The sequence below is a fragment of the Carcharodon carcharias genome, chromosome 19 (genome assembly GCF_017639515.1).
Source record: "Carcharodon carcharias isolate sCarCar2 chromosome 19, sCarCar2.pri, whole genome shotgun sequence".
Lineage (NCBI taxonomy): Eukaryota > Metazoa > Chordata > Chondrichthyes > Lamniformes > Lamnidae > Carcharodon > Carcharodon carcharias.
Genome location: NC_054485.1, coordinates 21,118,721 through 21,138,477, shown reverse-complemented (window position 1 = coordinate 21,138,477; position 19,757 = coordinate 21,118,721).

The window sequence follows — 19,757 nt, the reverse complement described above, 5'->3', positions numbered from 1 at the left end:
CACACAGCCAGAAACACACACAAGCAACTCCAGAAACACACACCTCCCGTCACATACACACATACACGCACACACACAGAAACACATACACAAACCCAGAAACATACACACAAACACGGAGAAACACATACACACACAAACACAGCCAGACACAAACACACAAATATGGTGAAATAATCACACATACACCCAGAAACACACACACAAACACACACCCAGAAAAACAGACAACACACACCCAGAAACTCACATACACAACCAGAAACACACATACACAACCAGAAACACAACCACACACACACAGAAACACACACACATACACACACACACACACACACTCAGAAACACTCACACACAGCCAGAAACACACACAACCACCCCCAGAAACTCACCCCCCCAGACACACAGAAACACAGACCCACCCACACACACACTCACAGAAACACACACACAAACCCAGAAACATACACACAATCATGGAGAAACACTACACACACACCAAAATGCACACACACACCCAGAAACAAACACACACCCAGAAGCATCCAGAAACGTATACACACACCACCATCCAGAAACATAAACACACACACACACCCAGAAACACACACACAGAAGCACACGCACACACACACAGACACACACACATGCACACCAAGAAACACACACAGACGCAAACACACACAAACATACACACACATAAACACACACACGCAGCCACTAACACACACAACCACCCCCAGAAATTTACACACCCACAGACACATACACGCACACTCACAGAAACACATACACAAACCCAGAAACATACACACAAACACGGAGAAACACATACACACACAAACACAGCCAGACACAAACACACAAATATGGTGAAATAATCACACATACACCCAGAAACACACACACAAACACACACCCAGAAAAACTGACAACACACACCCAGAAACACACATACACAACCAGAAACACACATACACAACCAGAAACACAACCACACACACAGAAACACACACACATACACACACACACACTCAGAAACACTCACACACAGCCAGAAACACACACAACCACCCCCAGAAACTCACCCCCCCAGACACACAGACACACAGACCCACACACACACACACAGAAACACACTCACAAATCCAGAAACATGCACATGAACACGGAGAAACACAACACACACACCCAGAAACATCCTGAAATACACTCACACGCCCACCCAGTAACACACACACACCCAGAAACACACACACACACCCGCATCCAGAAACATAAACACACACCACGATGCAGAAACATAAACACACCCACACAACCAGAAACACACACACACAGAAACACACGCCCACACACACACACACAGACGCCCACCCAGAAACACACACACACACACACGTGCATCCAGAATCGTAAACACACACCACCATCCAGAAACATACACACACACACACCCAGAAACACACACACACACGGAAACACACACAGACACACACTCACACACACACAAACACACACACACACACTCAGAAACACACACACACAGCCAGAAACACACACAACCACCCCCAGAAACACACACATTCCCAGACACACACACACACACACAGAAACACACACACAAACCCAGAAACATACACACAAACACTGGGAAACACATACACACATACACACCAAAAAACACACACACACCCAGAAACAAACACACACCCAGAAACACACACACACTAGAAACACACACACACAAACAGAAACACCCATACACACACAGAAACACACAAACACACACACACACACACAGAGAATCACAGACACAAACACACACCCAGAAACACACACACATACACGCCAAGGAACAAACGCACACACCAAGAAAAACACACACACAACCAGAAACACACACACACACACCCAGAAACACACACACACACACACACACTGACACAGCCAGAAGCACACACACACACAAAATAAACACACACAGGAACCCACCCAAAGTCACACACCCAGAAACACACAGACACACCGAGAAACAACCACAACCCCAGAAATAAACACAGACACCCAGAAACTCACACACACAACCAGAAACACACATACAATCCCAGAAACACACCCACCCACACACAGGAACAAACACATATACACACACACATGCACACACAGAAACACTCACACATAGCCAGAAACAAACATAACCACCCCCAGAAACACGCACACCCCCAGACACACAGACACACACACACACACACACAGAAACACACACACAAAACGAGAAACATACACACAAACACGGAGAAACACACACACACACCCAGAAACACACACACACAACCAGAAACACACTTACACACCCAGAAACAAACACACACACACACACACACCCACACATACACACAGAAACACATACACACACACACACACCCAGACACAAACACACAAATACGGAGAAACAATCACACACACACCCAGAAACACACACACAAACACACTCCCTGAAAAACACACAACACACACCCAGAAACACGCACACACACAGCCAGAAACATACACACACCCAGAAACACACACACAAACACGCCAAGGAACAAACACACACACCAAGAAACTTAGACACACAACCAGAAACGCACACACACACCCAGAAACACACATAAACACACACTAACACAGCCAGAAGCACACACACACACACACACAGACAGGAACCCACCCACAGACACACACCCAGAAACACACAGACGCACCGAGAAACAAACACACCCCTAGAAATAAACACAGACATCCAGAAACACGCATACACACCCAGAAACACACCCACCCACACACAGAAACACACACACATACACACACGCACACAGACACTCAGAAACACACACACAGCCAGAAACACACACAAACACACCCAGAAACACACACAAACCCAGACACACAGACACACAGACACACACACACACACACACAGAAACACACACACAAATCCAGAAACAAACACACAAACATGGAGAAACACACACACACACACACCCAGGAACAGACACGCGCACACACACACACCAAAAAAGACACACACACACATCCAGAATCACACACACCAGAAACACAACCACACACCCAGAAACACACACACACACCCAGAAACACACATACACACACAGACACGCAGAAACACACACAAACCCGGAAACACACACACAAATACGGAGAAACACACACACACATACACACACAGGCCCAGAAACACTCAACCAGAGACACACACAACACAGACCCAGAAACACGCACACACACACCCAGAAACACACACACACACACAAAGAAATACACACACAAACACAAACCCAGAAACACACACACAAGCACAAAACCAGAAACACAAACCCAGGAACACACACACAAACACACAACCAGAAGCACACACACACACACACCCAGAAAAACACAGAAGCACACACATCCTGAAATACGCACACACGCCCACCCAGAAACACACACACACCCAGAAACACACACACACATGCGCATCCAGAAACATAAACACACACCACCATCCAGAAACATAAACACACACACACCCAGAAACACACACACACACAGAAACACACACCCACACAGAAACACACGCCCACCCAGAAACACACACACACCCAGAAACACACACACACGTGCATCCAGAAATGTAAACACACACCACGATCCAGAAACATAAACACAAACACACACACCCAGAAACACACACACACACAGAAACACACACAGACACACACTCACACAAACAGACAAACACTCAGAAACACACACACTCAAACACACACAACCACCCCCAGAAACACACACAAACACAGACACACACACACAAACACACACACACACCGAGAATCTCAGACAAAAACACACACCCAGAAACACATACAAAAACACGCCAAGGAACAAACACACACATCAAGAAAATCACACACACAACCAGAAACACACACACACACCCAGAAACACACACACACACACACTGACACAGCCAGAAACACGCACACACACATACACACACACAGGAATGCACCCAAAGACACACACCCAGAAACACACAGACACACCAAGAAACAAACACACCCCCAGAAATGAAGACAGACACCCAGAAACTCACACACACAACCAGAAACACACATACAAACGCAGAAACACACCCACCCACACACAGACATAAACACATATATATATACACAAAAAAACACACTCAGAAACACTCACACACAACCAGAAACACACACAACCACCCCCAGAAACACACACGCCTGCAGACACAAAGACACACAGACACACACACACAAACACACACACACACAGAAACACACACTCAAATCCAGAAACATACACACAAACACGGAGAAACACATACACACACCCAGAAACAGACATGCGCGCACACACACACCAAAAAACACTCACACACAGACACACACACACCCAGAAACACACACACACACACACACACACCCCAGAAACACAAACACACACCCAGAAACAGACAAGCACACACACACCAAAAATAAACACACACACACACACACACCCAGAAACACACACACACACACCAGAAACACAAACACACACCCAGAAACACACACACACACCCAGAAACACACATACACACACACACACACGCAGAAATACACACAAACCCAGAAACACACACACAAATACGGAGAAACAAACACACACATACACACAGAGATACAGAAACACACAACCAGAGAAACACACAACACAGACCCAGAAACACGCACACACACCCAGAAACACACACACACACACAGAAACACACACAAACCCAGAAACACACACACAAACACACAACCAGAAACACACATCCAGAAACACACACACAAACGCACACCCAGAAACATGCACACACACACCCAGAAAAAAACAGAAGCACACACAACCTGAAATACACAGACACGCCCACCCAGAAACACACACACACACGCGCATCCAGAAACATAAACACACACGCACCCAGAAACCCAGCCACATGCAGAAACATTCGCCCGCACACAAACACACCCACCCAGAAACACACACACACCCAGAAACACACAGACACCCAGAAACACACACACAAACACACACCCAGAAACACATACAAAAACACGCCCAGGAACAAACACACACATCAAGAAAATCACACACACAACCAGAAACACACACACACACACACACCCAGAAACACACACACACTGACACAGCCAGAAACACGTACACACACATACACACACACAGGAACGCACCCAAAGACACACACCCAGAAACACACAGACACACCAAGAAACAAACACACCCCCAGAAATGAACACAGACACCCAGAAACTCACACACACAACCAGAAACACACATACAAACGCAGAAACATACCCACCCACACACAGACATAAACACATATATATACACAAAAAACACACTCAGAAACACTCACACACAACCAGAAACACACACAACCACCCCCAGAAACACACACGCCTGCAGACAGAAAGACCCACTGAAACACACACACAAACACACACACACACACAGAAACACACACAAACCCAGAAACACACACACAAATACGGAGAAACAAACACACACATACACACACAGACACAGAAACACACAACCAGAGAAACACATACACACATACACACGAAAAAACACACAGACACACACCCAGAAACAAACACACACCCTGAAACACACACACACACCAGAACCACACACACTCAACCAGAAACACACATACACACAGAAACACACAAACACACACGCACACACACACACACACACACACACTCACACCGAGAATCACAGACACAAACACACACCCAGAAACACACACACAAACACGCCAAGGAACAAACACACACACCAAGAAAAGCACACACACAACCTGAAACACACGCACACACACCCAGAAACACACACACACACACCCAGAAACACACACAAAAACACAAACCCAGAAACACACACACAAACACACAACCAGAAACACACATCCAGAAACACACACACAAACACACACCCAGAAACACGCACACACACGCGCATCCAGAAACATAAACACACACACACGCTCCCAGAAACCCAGACACATGCAGAAACATTCGCCCACACACAAACACACCCACCCAGAAACACACACACACCCAGAAACACACACACACTCACGCATCCAGAAACATAAACACACACCACCATCCAGAAACATAAACACACACACACACAGCCAGAAACACACGCACACACACACACACACACAGAGAAACACACACAGACACATACTCTCACACACACAAACACACACACACTCAGAAACACACACACACAGCCAGAAACACACACAACCGCCCCCAGAAACACACACAAAAACCAGACACATACACACACAGAAACACACACGCAATCCCAGAAACGTACACACAAACACGGAGAAACACATACACACACACACACACGAAAATGCACACACACACACCCAGAAACAAACACACACCCTGAAACACACACACACACCAGAACCACACACACTCAACCAGAAACACACATACACACACAGAAACACACAAACACACACACACACACACACGCACACACACACACACCAAGAATCACAGACACAAACACACACCCAGAAACACACACACAAACACGCCAAGGAACAAACACACACACCAAGAAAAGCACACACACAACCTGAAACACACGCACACACACCCAGAAACAGACACACACACACACTGACACAGCCAGAAGCACACACAACACATACAGACACTCAGGTACCCACCCAAAGACACACACCCAGAAACACACAGACACACCGAGAAACAAACACACCCCCAGAAATATACACAGACACCCAGAAACTCACACACACAACCAGAATCACACATACAAACCCAGAAACACACCCACCCACACACAGGAACAAATACAAATACACACACACACACATGCAAACACTCAGAAACACTCACACACAGCCAGAAACACACACAACCACTCCCAGAAACACACACACCCCCAGACACACAGACACACACACACACACACACACACACACACACACAGAAACACACACACAAATCGAGAAACATACACAAAAACATGGAGAACCACATACACTCACACCAAAAAACACACACACACAGAAACAAACACATACAAACAGAAACACACATACACAACCAGAAACACACACACCAAGCCACAAACACACGCACACTCCCAAACAGAAACACACACCCGCCCAGAAACACTCAAACACACTCCTGCCCTGAAGCACACACACACACATACTGTGTCAGAAACACACACACACTGCCAGAAACACAGGCAATCGCCCCCAGAAACACATACAACCCCAGACACATACATACACACACACACACACACACACACACACAGACACACACACACAAACCCAGAAACATACACACAATCATGGAGAAACACATACACACACACACCAAAAAGCACACACACACCCAGAAACAAACACACACCCAGAAATATCCAGAAATGTAAACACACACCACCATCCAGAAACACTCACACACAGAAACACACGCACACACACACACACACACCAAGAAACACACACAGACACAAACACACACACACACATACACACTCAGAAACACACACACACAGCCACTAACACACACAACCACCTCCAGAAACATACACACCCCAGACACATACACGCACACACACAGAAACACATACACAAACCCAGAAACATACACACAAACACGGAGAAACACATACACATACACACCAAAAACACACACACTCACAGAAACAAACACACACCCAGAAACACACACACACCAGAATCACACTCACACAATCAGAAACACACATAAACACACACAAACACACACACACACGCATCGAGAATCACAGACACAAACATACACCCAGAAACACACACACACACTAAGAAACACACACAGACACAAACACACACACACAGACACACTCAGAAACACACACACGCAGCCACTAACACACACAACCACCCCCAGAAACATACACACCCCGAGACACATACACGCGCACACACAGAAACACATACACAAACCCAGAAACATTAACACAAACACGGAGAAACACATACACATACACACCAAAAACACACACTCACAGAAACAAACACACACCCAGAAACACACACACACCAGAATCACACTCACACAATCAGAAACACACATACGCACACACAAACACACAAACACACACACACACGCACCGAGAATCACAGACACAAACATACATCCAGAAACACACACACACACACACCCAGAAAAACACACACACTACCAGAAACACACTTACACTCCCAGAAACAAACATAGACACAAACACACAGAAACAAAGACACAAATACAGAGAAACAATCACACAGACACACACAAACAAACACAAAAACACACTCCCAGAAAAAACACAACACAAACCCGAAAGACGCACACACACACCCAGAAACACACACACACCCAGAAACACACACACAAACACAGACCCAGAAACACACACAAACACATATCAAGGAACAGTCACACACACGGAGAAACACACACACACAAACACCCAGAAACACACACACAGAAACACACACACACACACACACACACACACACACACACACACACACAGCCAGAAGCACACACACACACACAGGAACCCACCCACAGACACACACCCAGAAACACACACACGAACACAGACCCAGAAACACACACACAAACACACACCAAGGAACAATCACACACATGCAGAAACACACACACAACCAGAAACACACATAAACACCCAGAAACACACACACCCATCCACAAACAGAAACACACACCCAAACAGAAAAACACACCCGGCCAGAAACACTCAAACACACTCCTGCCCTGAACCACACACACACACACACATACACAGTCAGAAACACACGCACACAGCCAGAAACACACACAACCACACCCAGAAACACACGGCCAGACACATAGACACACACACACAAACACACACGCAGAAACACACACACAAACAAGGAGAAACACGTACACACTCACCAAAAAGCACACACACACCCAGAAACAAACACACATCCAGAAACACACACACACCAGAAACACATATACACACACAGAAACATACAAACACACACACTCACTGAGAATCACAGGCACAAACGTACACCCAGAAACACAAACACACACACCCAGAAAACACACACACAACCAGAAACACACCACACACACCCAGAAACACACACACACAACCAGAAACACACTTACACACCCAGAAACAAACACGCACGCACACACACTCTCACACATACACACAGAAATACATACACACAAACACACCCAGACACAAAAACACAAATACGGAGAAACAATCACACACACACACCCAGAAACACACACAAAAACACACACCCAGAAAAACACACAACACACACCCAGAAACACGCACACACACACACCCAGAAACACACGCACACCCAAAAACACACACACAAACACACACCCAGAAACACACACACAAACACGCCAAGGAACAAACACACACACCAAGAAACACACACACACAACCAGAAACACACACACACACACCCAGAAACACACACACACACACACACAGCCAGAAGCACACACACACACACACACACACACACACACACACAGAGGAACCCCCCCACAGACACACACCCAGAAACACACAGACACAACGAGAAACAAACACACCCCCAGAAATAAACACAGACACCCAGAAACCCACACACACAACGAGAAACACACATACAAACCCAGAAACACACCCACCCACACACAGAAACACACACACATACACACACACACACACACACTCAGAAACACTCACACACAGCCAGAAACACACACAACCACCCCCAAAAATACACACACCACCAGACACACAGACACACACACAAACACACACACATACACACACACAAATCGAGAAACATACACACAAACACGGAGAAACACATACACACACACCAAAAAACACACACACACAGAAACAAACACACACAACCAGAAACACACATACACACCCTGAAACAGACACACTGAGATACAAAAACACGCAGACACACAAACAGAAATACACACCCGCACAGAAACACTCAAACACACTCCTGCCCTGAAGCACACACACACACACATACAGAGTCAGAAGCGCACACACACAGCCAGAAACACACACAACCACCCCCAGAAACACACCCCCACCAGACACATACACAGACACACGCACACACACACACACACACAGAAACACACACACAAATCCAGAAACATACACACAAAAATGGAGAAACACATACACACATACCAAAAAGCACACACACACCCAGAAACAAAAACACACCCAGAAACACACACACACCAGAATCACACACACACAATCAGAAACACACATACACACACACAAACACACAAACACACACACACACACACCGAGAATCACAGACACAAACATACAACCAGAAACACACACACACACCCAGAAAAACACACACACTACCAGAAACACACTTACACACCCAGAAACAAACACAGACACACACATACAGAAACACACACACACAAACACACCCTGAAACAAAGACACAAATAAGGAGAAAGAATCACACAGACACCCAGAAACACACACACAAACACACCCCCATAGGAAAACACAAGACACACTCAGATAGACGCACACACATACCCAGAAACAAACACACAAACACAGACCCAGAAACACACACCAAGAATCAATCACATACATGCAGAAACAAACACACACAACCAGAAACACACACAGACACAAACCCAGAAACACACACACAGGAACACACACACACACACACACACACACACACAGCCAGAAGCACACACACACACACAGGAACCCACCTACAGACACACACCCAGAAAAACACACACAAACACAGACCCAGAAACACACACACAAACACACACCAAGGAAGAATCACACACACGCAGAAACACACACACACAACCAGAAACACAAATACACTCCCAGAAACAAACACACCCATCCACAAACACACGCACACACCCAAACAGAAAAACACACCCGGCCAGAAACACTCAAACACATTCCTGCCCTGAAGCACACACACACACACACATACACAGTCAGAAACACACGCACACAGCCTGAAACACACACAACCACACCCAGAAACACCCCACCAGACACATACACACACACACACACACACACAGAAACACACACACAAACCCAGAGGCATACACACAAACAAGGAGAAACACATACACACACACTCCATAAACACATATACACACACAGAAAGATACAAACACACACACACACACCGAGAATCACAGACACAAATGTACACCCAGAAACACACACACAAACACCCAGAAAAACACAAACACACCCAGAAACACACACACACACCCGGAAACACACACACACAACCAGAAACACACTTACACACCCAGAAACAAAAACACACACACACACACACACTCACACATACACACAGAAACACATACACACACACACACACACTCAGGCACACACACACAAATACGGAGAAATAATCACACACGCACCCAGAAACACACACACAAACACACACTCACAAAAACACACAACAGACACCCAGAAACACGCACACAAACACACACCCAGAAACACACACACAAACACGCCAAGGAACAAACACACACACCAAGAAACAAACACACACAACCAGAAACACACACACACACCCAGAAACACACACACACGCACACACACACGGCCAGAAGCGCACACAAACACACACACACAGACACACACACACACACACACACACAAACACAGAGGAAACCAAACACAGACACACACCCAGAAACACACAGACACACCAACAAACAAACACACCCCCAGAAATAAACACAGACACCCAGAAACTCACACACACAACCAGAAACACACATACACACCCAGAATCACACCCACCTACACACAGAAACACACACACAGACACACACACATGCACACAGAAACACACACACAAATCCAGAAACATAAACTCAAACACGTAAAAACACATATACACACACCCAGAAACAGACACGCACACACACACCAAAAATAAACACACACACACACACACCCAGAAACACACATGCACACACACACACATGCAGAAACACAGACAAACCCAGAAACACACACACAAATACAGAGAAACAAACACACACATACACACACAGACACAGAAACACACAACCAGAGAAACACACAACACAGACCCAGAAACACGCACACACACCCAGAAACACACACACACACACACACCCAGAAACACACACAAAAACACAAATCCAGAAACACACACACAAACACACAACCGGAAACACACACCCCGAAACACACACACAAACGCACACCCAGAAACACACACACACACACACACACCCAGAAAAACACAGAAGCACACACAACATGAAATACACACACACGCCCACCCAGTAACACACACACACACAGAAACACACACACACACCCGCATCCAGAAACAAAAACACACATCACCATCCAGAAACATAAACACACAGACACCCAGAAACACACACACACACACACACACACACACACACACAGAAACACACACACACGCACATCCAGGATCGTAAACATGCACCACCATCCAGAAACATACACACACACACACCCAGAAACACACACACACACGGAAACACACACAGACACACACTCACTCACACACACACACACACGCACACACACTCAGAAACACACACACACAGCCAGAAACACACACAACCACCCCCAGAAACACACACATTCCCAGACACATACACACACAGGAACACACACACAAACCCAGAAACATACACACACACACACACAGCCAGAAGCACACACACACACACACACACACACACACACACACACAGAGGAACCCACCCACAGACACACACCCAGAAACACACAGACACACTGAGAAACAAACACACCCCCAGAAATAAACACAGACACCCAGAAACGCACACACACCAACCAGAAACACACATACACACCCAGAAACACACCCACCCACACACAGAAACACACACACACAGACACACTCAGAAACACTCACACACAGGCAGAAACAGACACAACCACCCCCAGAAACACCACCCAGACACACAGACACACAGATACACACACACGCACAGAGAGAAACACACACACAAATCCAGAAACATACACACTAAAACGGAAAAACACATGATAAACACAAACACACACCCAGAAACACACACACACACACCCAGAAACAGACATGCACACACAAAGGCAGAAACACACACAAACCCAGAAACACACACACAAATACAGAGAAACACACACACACATACACACACAGACACAGAAACACACAACCAGAGAAACACACAACACAGACCCAGAAAGACGCACACACACCCAGAAACACACACACACACAGAAACACACACAAAAACACAAACCCAGAAACACACACACAAACACACAACCGGAAACACACACCCAGAAACACACACACAAATGCACACCCAGTAACACACACACACCCAGAAACACACACACACACCCGCATCCAGAAACATAAACACACACCACCATGCAGAAACATAAACACACACAGACACACCCAGAAACACACACACACACACAGAAACACAAGCCCCCACACACACACACAGACGCCCACCCAGAAACACACACACACAGAAACACACACACACGCGCATCCAGAATCGTAAACACGCACCACCATCCAGAAACATACACACACACACACACCCAGAAACACACACAAAGACACACACTCACACACACACACACACACTCAGAAACACACACACACAGCCAGAAACACACACAACCACCCCCAGAAACACACACATTCCCAGACACATACACACACAGAAACACACACACAAACCCAGAAACATACACACACACACACACACACACACAGCCAGAAGCACACACACACACACACACACACACACACACACACACACAGAGGAACCCACCCACAGACACACACCCAGAAACACACAGACACACTGAGAAACAAACACACCCCCAGAAATAAACACAGACACCCAGAAACGCACACACACCAACCAGAAACACACATACACACCCAGAAACACACCCACCCACACACAGAAACACACACACACAGACACACTCAGAAACACTCACACACAGGCAGAAACAGACACAACCACCCCCAGAAACACCACCCAGACACACAGACACACAGATACACACACACGCACAGAGAGAAACACACACACAAATCCAGAAACATACACACTAAAACGGAAAAACACATGATAAACACAAACACACACCCAGAAACACACACACACACACCCAGAAACAGACATGCACACACAAAGGCAGAAACACACACAAACCCAGAAACACACACACAAATACAGAGAAACACACACACACATACACACACAGACACAGAAACACACAACCAGAGAAACACACAACACAGACCCAGAAAGACGCACACACACCCAGAAACACACACACACACAGAAACACACACAAAAACACAAACCCAGAAACACACACACAAACACACAACCGGAAACACACACCCAGAAACACACACACAAATGCACACCCAGTAACACACACACACCCAGAAACACACACACACACCCGCATCCAGAAACATAAACACACACCACCATGCAGAAACATAAACACACACAGACACACCCAGAAACACACACACACACACAGAAACACAAGCCCACACACACACACACAGACGCCCACCCAGAAACACACACACACAGAAACACACACACACGCGCATCCAGAATCGTAAACACGCACCACCATCCAGAAACATACACACACACACACCCAGAAACACACACAAAGACACACACTCACACACACACACACACACTCAGAAACACACACACACAGCCAGAAACACACACAACCACCCCCAGAAACACACACATTCCCAGACACATACACACACAGAAACACACACACAAACCCAGAAACATACACACACACACACACACACACACACACACAGCCAGAAGCACACACACACACACACACACACACACACACACAGAAACACACACACAAACCCAGAGGCATACACACAAACAAGGAGAAACACATACACACACACACCATAAACACATATACACACACAGAAAGATACAAACACACATACACACACCGAGAATCACAGACACAAATGTACACCCAGAAACACACACACAAACACCCAGAAAAACACAAACACACCCAGAAACACACACACACACCCGGAAACACACACACACAACCAGAAACACACTTACACACCCAGAAACAAAAACACACACACACACACACACTCACACATACACACAGAAACACATACACACACACACACACACTCAGGCACACACACACAAATACGGAGAAATAATCACACACGCACCCAGAAACACACACACAAACACACACTCACAAAAACACACAACAGACACCCAGAAACACGCACACAAACACACACCCAGAAACACACACACAAACACGCCAAGGAACAAACACACACACCAAGAAACAAACACACACAACCAGAAACACACACACACACCCAGAAACACACACACACGCACACACACACGGCCAGAAGCGCACACACACACACACACACACAGACACACACACACACACACACACACACACAAACACGGAGGAAACCAAACACAGACACACACCCAGAAACACACAGACACACCAACAAACAAACACACCCCCAGAAATAAACACAGACACCCAGAAACTCACACACACAACCAGAAACACACATACACACCCAGAATCACACCCACCTACACACAGAAACACACACACAGACACACACACATGCACACAGAAACACACACACAAATCCAGAAACATAAACTCAAACACGTAAAAACACATATACACACACCCAGAAACAGAAACGCACACACACACCAAAAATAAACACACACACACACACACCCAGAAACACACATGCACACACACACACATGCAGAAACACAGACAAACCCAGAAACACACACACAAATACAGAGAAACAAACACACACATACACACACAGACACAGAAACACACAACCAGAGAAACACACAACACAGACCCAGAAACACGCACACACACCCAGAAACACACACACACACACACACCCAGAAACACGCACAAAAACACAAACCCAGAAACACACACACAAACACACAACCGGAAACACACACCCCGAAACACACACACAAACGCACACCCAGAAACACACACACACACACACACCCAGAAAAACACAGAAGCACACACAACATGAAATACACACATACGCCCACCCAGTAACACACACACACACAGAAACACACACACACACCCGCATCCAGAAACAAAAACACACATCACCATCCAGAAACATAAACACACAGACACCCAGAAACACACACACACACACACACACACACACACACAGAAACACACACACACGCACATCCAGGATCGTAAACATGCACCACCATCCAGAAACATACACACACACACACCCAGAAACACACACACACACGGAAACACACACAGACACACACTCACTCACACACACACACACACACACACACACACACACACACACTCAGAAACACACACACACAGCCAGAAACACACACAACCACCCCCAGAAACACACACATTCCCAGACACATACACACACAGAAACACACACACAAACCCAGAAACATACACACACACACACACACACACACACACAGCCAGAAGCACACACACACACACACACACACACACACACACACACACACACACACAGAGGAACCCACCCACAGACACACACCCAGAAACACACAGACACACTGAGAAACAAACACACCCCCAGAAATAAACACAGACACCCAGAAACGCACACACACCAACCAGAAACACACATACACACCCAGAAACACACCCACCCACACACAGAAACACACACACACAGACACACTCAGAAACACTCACACACAGGCAGAAACAGACACAACCACCCCCAGAAACACCACCCAGACACACAGACACACAGATACACACACACGCACAGAGAGAAACACACACACAAATCCAGAAACATACACACTAAAACGGAAAAACACATGATAAACACAAACACACACCCAGAAACACACACACACACACCCAGAAACAGACATGCACACACAAAGGCAGAAACACACACAAACCCAGAAACACACACACAAATACAGAGAAACACACACACACATACACACACAGACACAGAAACACACAACCAGAGAAACACACACACAGACCCAGAAAGACGCACACACACCCAGAAACACACACACACACAGAAACACACACAAAAACACAAACCCAGAAACACACACACAAACACACAACCGGAAACACACACCCAGAAACACACACACAAATGCACACCCAGTAACACACACACACCCAGAAACACACACACACACCCGCATCCAGAAACATAAACACACACCACCATGCAGAAACATAAACACACACAGACACACCCAGAAACACACACACACACACACAGAAACACAAGCCCACACACACACACACAGACGCCCACCCAGAAACACACACACACAGAAACACACACACACGCGCATCCAGAATCGTAAACACGCACCACCATCCAGAAACATACACACACACACACCCAGAAACACACACAAAGACACACACTCACACACACACACACACACACTCAGAAACACACACACACAGCCAGAAACACACACAACCACCCCCAGAAACACACACATTCCCAGACACATACACACACAGAAACACACACACAAACCCAGAAACATACACACAAACACTGGGAAACACATACACACACACACCAAAAAACACACACACACCCAGAAACAAACACACACACAACCATAAACACACGTACACACACCGAAACACTCAAACACAGACACACACACACACACACACACACACACACACACACACACACACACACACACACACACACACTGAGAATCTCAGACAAAAACACCCACCCAGAAACACATACAAAAACACGCCAAGGTACAAACACACACATCAGGAAAATCACACACAAAACCAGAAACACTCACACACACACCCAGAAACACACACACACTGACACAGCCAGAAACACGCACACACACATACACACACACAGGAACCCACCCAAAGAGACACACCCAGAAACACACAGACACACTGAGAAACAAACACACCCCCAGAAGTAAACACAGACAACCAGAAACTCACACACACAACCAGAAACACACATACAAACGCAGAAACACACCCACCCACACACAGACATAAACACATATATATACACAAACACACACACTCAGAAGCACTCACACACAACCAGAAACACACACAACCACCCCCAGAAACACACACCCCTGCAGACACAAAGACACAGAGACACACACACACAGAAAGACACACTCAAATGCAGAAACATACACACAAACACGGAGAAACACACAAACACACACCCAGAAACAGACATGCACACACACACACACACACACTAAAAAACACTCACACACACACACACCCAGAAACACACACACACACACACCAGAAACACAAAGACACACCCAGAAACAGACACGCATCCACACACCAAAAATAAACACGCACACGCACACACACACACACACACACACAGAAACACACACACACACCAGAAACAAAAGCACACACCCAGAAACACACACACACATCCAGAAACACACATACACACACACACACATGCAGAAACACACACAAACCCAGAAACACACACACAAAAATACGGAGAAACAAACACACACATACACACACAGACACAGAAACGCACAACCAGAGAAACACACAACACAGACCCAGAAACACGCACACACACCCAGAAACACACACACACACACCCAGAAACACACACAAAAACACAAACCCAGAAACACACACACAAACACACAACCAGAAACACACATCCAGAAACACACACACAAACACAAACCCAGAAACACACACACACACACCTAGAAAAACACAGAAGCACACACAACCTGAAATACACAGACACGCCCACCCAGAAACACACACACACACGCGCATCCAAAAACATAAAAACACACACACGCACCCAGAAACCCAGACACACGCAGAAACACTCGCCCACATACAAACACGCCCACCCAGAAACACACACACACCCAGAAACACACACACACTCGCGCATTCAGAAATGTAAACACACACCACCATCCAGAAACATAAACACACACACACACCCAGAAACACACACACACACACACACACACACACACACACACAGAAACACACACAGACACACACTCTCACACACAGACACACACACCCTCAGAAACACACACACACAGCCAGAAACACACACAACCGCCCCCAGAAACACACACAAAAACCAGACACATACACACACAGAAACACACACACAAACCCAGAAACATACACACAAACACGGAGAAACACATACACAAACACACACCAAAAAACACACACACACAACCAGAACCAAACACACACCCTGAAACACACACACACCAGAACCACACACACCCAACCAG